Consider the following 7,794-nt stretch of genomic DNA (forward strand, 5'->3'; position numbering starts at 1 on the left):
AGTTTCCTTTTTCCCCTCTCTGCATTCTTGATTTGATTGAATGTTAAAGCACCTTGTCTGGTATTCAGTCTCTCTATAGTGAGATCTGAATCAGTTTATAGTTCATTATTGTAGGTAACTAGACAAACTGCACCACTGAAGAAATCTACCTTCTACACAGAGAAAACAGACAGAATAAATATTCCTCCCCAATAAACCTCATCACCAGCCCACCCTGAGCGCTCCACATCCATCCATTAGTGAGCATATCTAGAGGGCTCTCTTTATCTGCATGCTGGGTTTTCTAAGTACTAAAATACAGGTCTGTCTATAAAAACAGAAATAAATAAACACCTTTCTTCTGCTTCTGCTTTTCTTAAAGGTTATCTCTCACTGTTCCTCCATTCTCCAACAAGCTGATCAATCTCCTGTTACTTCCTCTAGTGTCACCTTGTAGCGTTGATACTCTTAATATGCAAAATAGGGTTTCATCAAATAAATCATGTTATATTCAAAGCAAATATTCTCATCAAAGCCAAGAGTTCATAATCAGACAGAGAAGTTTTTCAAACACACCAACGTTCTCTAAATCAACACAAACCAAACTTCAGTTCATCTGATTGTATATTGAAGAGAGACTGCCCTTAACGTGTGAACGTTGAATCTGAGCCGGTCACAGATGAACCAGAATCGGATCAGACATCAGAACATGATTATCATGATAGTTCAGTAACTCCACACTATTTCTTTTTAGTTTTATGTTCAAAGCTGGATTCAAATTTAACTTCTCTCTCCACTTTGGTCCTCTTACTTCTCTGCTGTCCTCCTCCATGTTGCCTTTGTTCATCTCTTCAGCTCACAGGTGCGTCTGATTAACCCAACCTCCTCCTTCAGTCCAGGTGTAAAAGGGATATTCTGTAAACTTTCTGCTAACCTTTAACCCTATTGATTGAAATGTAATAAATTAATAGGAAACAGCAACGAAAGGGAACAGTTGCAGAAAGAGGGCAAAAATATACTTAAAGAAAATAAAATTATTTAATAAATGATGTGCTGCACAGACAGTTTGCAGCTATTGCTAATTTTTAACTCTCTAATTTTGGTAAATTTGTTTGCATTTCTCTGACTTTTGTTTCTGTTTCTTGGTAATTATCTGGTGTCCGTCCTCGTCCAGGTCACTTCAGTGAAGTGGAGGTCGTGTGGCTCAGGCAGCACTGGCCGTCGCCTCAGCCCACTCAGTCATTCTCCTGGATCCACACTCTTCACATATAATTGATATCATGTACTTGAATCAGATATTCTGTCAATGAAATCTGTTAACTCTGTGAAGTTCTTGTTCTGTTAGGTCCAGGTGGTGTCTCCTTCAATCAACGAATACGTGATGAATAATAATATGAACCCATTCTGTCAGTGGACACAGTGCACAGTATAAATACACAGTACACAGTATAAATACACAGGACACAGTATAAATACACAGTATGTGCAGCTGTTTGTTGGTTCACAAAATGTTTACAGAAGCTTTGTTTGTATGAATATTAATAATCATGACATCATCAGCTTCACATCCTGAAATTATGAGATAAAACTGAGAGAATGAAACAGGAAGTGAACTCAAACCACAAAACCAGACAGCGAAGCTTCAGATCCAGATGTTAGAGTTTTTCCAGAAATCAGCCTTTGAAAAAATAAAGTAATCATCCAGCAGAACAGTTATCAGATATTAAAGAGATATAAAGGACAGAATTGATATAATGTAGCAAAGACAGCAGCTGAGATCATACAGAGTACTGATACACTGATATACATATATATATATAAAGATATATATGTGTATATATATAAATATACTAATACTGATCACTTTAATAATGATCACACTTTAAACTGCAGACACGTTTGATTTTATCACAGTAGTGATGGATCACAGGTAGGCCTGTCTCCTCTCTCTTCACATGTCTCCTCGTCTCCTCGGTGGGCGGGACTAAGACGCATGGAAAAGATGCAACATGGAAACAATTTAGGTGAAATGTGACAAACCTTCAGTCTGAACGAGACACAAAGAGAAGATGAAGAAACAGATGGAACCGTTAAATTAATCATCATTTTCCTCATTTGGTTGTCATGGAAACAACGTCTTCATCTGGAGGCACATCAAAGAGTGTGTGTGTGTGAGTGTGTTCTGGACCCTGCTGAGGACCATCTGACACACACACACACTCCCTCCCTCTGTCTTTCTCACACAGTCTGGACAGAAATCAACATTTGTGTGAGAGGAGATGAAACGAGGCGTTCGAGAACATTTTGTTTTGTACAGAAAATAAATAAAAAGATAAACACTGAAACTTAAAACATGTATATGAGTTATCTGCACAGAACCGTCTTCAGCTCCTGCTCGAGGATCCCGAGGCGGTCTAAAGTCTGATGGGATAAATAATCCCTCCAGTGAGTGCTGGTCTGCACCGGGTCTCTGACCAGTTAGTCCCAGAAAACCTCCAAAGAGAGGCGCCGGGAGGATCCTGTTCAGGTGTTGAACCTCGTCAGTTGGATCCTTTCAACATGAAGTAGCAGTGACTCTCTGAGCTCCGCGGTCTGTCCAGACACCCTGACAGGAAACCTTCAGTCACGACTCAGGGCTCTTGACCACAGGTGACCACAGGTGACCACAGGTGACCACTGCTAACCACAGGTGACTACAGGTGAGAGTTGGAGTACATAGACAGGTAAACTTCACCTTCAGGCTCAGCCAAAACAGCCCCTTTCTTGCTGACATGGCATCAACCCACTTGACATCCTCACATTTTGCCTTAAACAAGTGAAAAACAACCTGAGACCTGCAGGGACCAATCAGAGACTAGCTGAGCAGTGGAGGAAACCTCAGACACCACAGATACACACCACAGAAACACACCACAGAAACACACCACAGATACACGTCATATAAACACTACAGATACAAACCACAGATACACACAACAGATACACACTACAGATACACACCACAGATACACACCACAGATACACAGTTGATGTTAAATTTGTGTTTATTTTGTCATTTTGTTTCTTATCGATAACGAGCTGTGACTGTGGACGCCAGCTGTTACTTGTTGTCCCCATCTCAACTTTGGTTTCCATGGAGATAGTAACGATGGAGGTTGACTCTGTTTTGCTGGGTTGCTGTGGAAACCATCACTCAACTCTTCTCCACAGACGTGTTGAAGCCACAATCACGGTACATCTCGGTCTGCAGCATCGCCTCCGAAAACTGATGGTGGATCCCTTTAAACTGAGTCTGAAACAAAGACAGGGAAGTGAGATAAGTCCACAACGTAAAATCTGACAGCCTGTCCCTTTAAACAGAAACCTGACAGCCTGTCCCTTTAAACAGAGAACTGACAGACTGTCCCTTTAAACAGAGAACTGACAGACTGTCCCTTTAAACAGAAACCTGACAGACTGTCCCTTTAAACAGAAACCTGACAGACTGTCCCTTTAAACAGAGGTCATATGAAGGTCAGGGGTTAAAGATTACAGGTGAATGTGACACCTGCTCGACAGAGCCGACCTCAGTTATAAATGTGTGAAATAAGGTGTGTTACAGGCTAAACATATAAACTCATCATTAAATGTCATGTGTTAAAAACAGTTAGCGGTTGCTAACAAGTGTCTAAATGAGACTACAGAGGTTGTCGGGGACATTAAACGTCCTCACAGCGAACACGGAGACTTTACAAATTGTACATTGATCAGTTTATAGAAAACCTGGATAGTAATTGTGCAGTAAGACGCTCAGTGGTGGTGACGTTTAAGTCATGTGACCGTGATGTCGTCTGTTTGTAGCCTAGCATTAGCTTTTTACTGCTACACATTTAATTTACGCTTCAAGCGCTACTGTGACGAGGCTGCACGTGTCTATGTATGTGCGTGTGTATGTGTTGGGTCACACTGAGGAACAAACATGAGTGAAACATATGAAAATGGCATTTTCCCAGAATACTGCTGATTATCTGCTACTGGCATTTCAAATCTGACTTAATTACTGATTCTTGTAATGATTTTAAAAAATGTACCTGTTTTCCTTGAAATTTGGTCCTGAACACAGATTTCTGTTTGTTCCTGTTGCAGATTTTCAGAGCGAGTTAAATATTAAATATTCACTTTCCACAAGAACAAAGTACAAAAGACTTCAAACTAAATTCAGATGAAGTTTGAAATGAATTATCTTTGTTATTAAAAGCTAACAATTCAGGATGAGAATTATGTATTTGCTTTGTATTTTCTGTGAGACGTATTCTGATCAATGGTTCTGATCAGATCAATAACTGATGGGGACAGAAGAGCTCAGTAAGGTTAGCCTGCCCCCTGGTGGCAAAACAAGGCAACAACTTGTATTTGCATGTCTGATTGGAGGAAACTTAAAGCTCTGGTCTACAATCTGAGAAAGGTTTGAAAAAAGCATCCCTTCTGTGCTCCTTAATCCCTCCCCTCCGAGCCTCCCGTGACACACCCCCTCCCGCAACAAGGCAAGGCAAGGCAAGTTTATTTGTATAGCACAATTCAGACACAATTACAGTAAAAGCATTTAAAATACATTAAAACAAATCATTAAAACTAGTTAAGAAATAGACATTTAAACGAAACATTAAAACAAGTTAAGAAATAGACATTAAAACAAAACATTAAAACAAGTTAAGAAATAGGAAAGTAGGCTAAAATACAATAGGAGTCACCCAACTATCACAATGATCAACAGAAATCCAGCAAAAATTACTATTCACAATAATAGAAAACAAAAGTTACAGTGCAGTTCAAAGCCTTAAAATTGCTTCAGTGAAAGGCAAAATAGAATAGGTTTCTTACACCAGCTTCCTGGTTTTTTGCTGGATTTACCTCCCATTGTTCTACCTGTCACTCGTCCCAGTGCACTTTATATTTATCCTTAAGACCCACTCGTCACCGTGAATTCAGTTTGTTTACGCTACAAATTCTGAAAAAGCAGCCAACCAGCGGTGATAACCTCAAGAGACCCCTTGTCTCCACTTGGTTCCACTTGGCCCTGAGTTGGCCCCCAATCCAGCGGTAAAACAGCTTAATAGGAAAAAACACCTTTTCTTCCTGTTAGCTCTGGCGTTCCCAGAACCCGGTATTTACTCTGCCCTGGATTGGTCCGAGTCGCCCAACTATCACAATGATCAACAGAAATCCAGCAAAAATTACTATTCACAATAATGGAAAACAAAAGTCACAGAGAAAAAATAAAAGTCACAGTGCAGTTCAAAGTCTTAAAATTGCTTCAGTGAAAGGCTGTGGCAAACAGAAAGGTCTTCAGCCTTGATTTAAAAGAGGTGAGAGTCGGCGCAGACCTGCAGTTTTCTGGGAGTTTGTTCCAGATGTGTGGCGCATAATAACTGAACGCTGCTTCTCCATGTCTAGTTTTGACTCTAGGGACTGAAAGCCGACCTGAGCCTGATCCTGACCTCAGAGGTCTGGATGGTTCATAACGTGGCAGCAGATCAGAAATGTATTTTGGCCCGAAACCATTCAGTGCTTTATAAACCAACAACAGGATTTTGAAATCTATTCTTTGACTGACAGGAAGCCAGTGTAAAGATCTGAGAACTGGAGTGATGTGATCTACTTTTTTGGTTCTTGTTAGGACTCGAGCAGCAGCGTTCTGAATCAGCTGCAGCTGTCTGATTGATTTTTTAGAGAGTCCTGTAAAGACACCGTTACAGTAGTCGAGTCTGCTGAAGATAAATGCATGGATAAGTTTTTCTAAATCCTGCTGAGACATAAGTCCTTTTATCCTGGATATATTTTTAAGATGATAGTAGGCCGACTTTGTAATTGACTTAATGTGGTTGCTGAAGTTCAGGTCTGAGTCCATTATTACACCGAGGTTTCTGGCTTGGTTTGCAGTTTTCAACATTATAGATTGAAGCTGAGCAGAGACTGTGAGTCGTTCTTCCTTGGCTCCAAAAACAATTATTTCAGTCTTATCTTTGTTTAACTGAAGAAAACTCTGACACATCCAATCATTGATTTGTTCAATGCATCTACTTAGCGTTTGTATGGGATTATAGTCCCCTGGTGAGATGGTTATGTAAATTTGTGTGTCATCTGCATAACTATGGTAACATATTTTGTTGTTTTCCATTATCTGAGCTAGAGGAAGCATGTAAATGTTAAATAGTAGAGGCCCCAGAATGGAGCCCTGGGGTACTCCGCTTGTCATTTTCATCCGTTCAGATGTGTAATTACCAATAGACACAAAGTAGTCTCTATCATTTAGATAGGATTGAAGCCAGTTTAGTGCTGTACCAGAGAGTCCCACCCAGTTTTCAAATAAGTCCAGTAGTATGTTGTGGTCAACTGTGTCAAACGCAGCACTGAGATCCAGTAATACTAAGACTGAAATTTTGCCATGTCTGTGTTTAAATGAATGTCATTGAGGACCTTGACTAGAGCAGTCTCAGTGCTATGATGTGGTCGAAATCCTGATTGGAAGACATCAAAACAGCCATTTACTATTGAGTAATTGTTCAGCTGTTGAAAAACAGCTTTTTCAATGATTTTACTTAAAATTGGGAGGTTCGATATGGGCCTATAATTATTCATTACTGATGTGTCTAGATTGTTCTTCAGGAGTGGTTTAATAACTGCAGTTTTCATGGCTTGGGGGAAGACGCCTGAAAGTAGAGACATGTTGACAATCTGTAGCAGATCTGGAGTCATGCAGTCTGAAACTTTTTTGAAGAACCCTGCTGGTAAAATATCAAGGCAGCATGAGGAAGATTTCAAATGTTGTATTATCTCTTGCAGGTTTTTGTCATTGATTTGGTCAAATTGTGTCATGGTGTTAGAGTTGGTTTTCGGTGGACACATGGATAACACGCCTCCTGTACTAGGTACGGTGGCACAGACCGCTTGTCTAATTTTCTGAATTTTGTCAGTGAAGAAGGATGCAAATTCATTACAGGCCCTGGTAAATAGATGTTCAGAGGCTACTGGCACAGGAGGGTTTGTTAGCCTGTCGACAGTAGCAAACAGGGCATGTGCATTATTATTGTTTTTGGTGATAATGTCTGAAAAGAAGGACTGCCTTGACTTTTTCAGTTCTAAATTAAAAATGTAGAGTCTCTCTTTATAAATGTCAAAATGAACTTGGAGCTTAGTTTTTCGCCACCTGCGCTCTGCTTTTCGGCATTCCTTTTTTTCCATTTTGACAAGCGCGGCATTTCTCCAAGGAGATTTTTTCTTACCAGAGACCACCTTCACTTTAGTGGGTGCAATGGCATCAATAACATTTGTAACTTTAGAACTGAAGTGATCTACAAGGTCATTGACGGAGAACCTGGAGAGGGGAGGTGTGGAGGAGAAAGCCTCAATGAATATGTCACTGGTGTTTTCAGTGATGTAACGCTTTGAGACGACCTCAGTTTGAACATTTCTGTACACAGATATATCACTCTCAAAGAGAACACAGTAATGATCAGAGAGAGCAACATCAGATACCAGAACCTTAGAAATGTTCAGACCCTTGGAGATAACCAAGTCTAGGATGTGGCCCCTGTTGTGTGTGGGCTGCATCACATGCTGAGTGAGTCCAAAGTTATCAAGGACACAACACAGTTCTTTAGTCCATCGGTCCTCAGGTTTGTCGACATGGATGTTAAAGTCACCAACAATTAACACACAATCAAAACACAAGCCGGCCGGCAGAAACCAAATACAGCCCAGTTTTGAATGCGGAGTAACGATGTCAAATTCACAGGTAAAGTTATTACAATGCACGTTGAAACTCACGTAAATCTT

Source organism: Pagrus pagrus (assembly GCF_965226575.1).
Source record: "Pagrus pagrus genome assembly, chromosome: 8".
In the NCBI taxonomy this organism is placed as follows: domain Eukaryota; kingdom Metazoa; phylum Chordata; class Actinopteri; order Spariformes; family Sparidae; genus Pagrus; species Pagrus pagrus.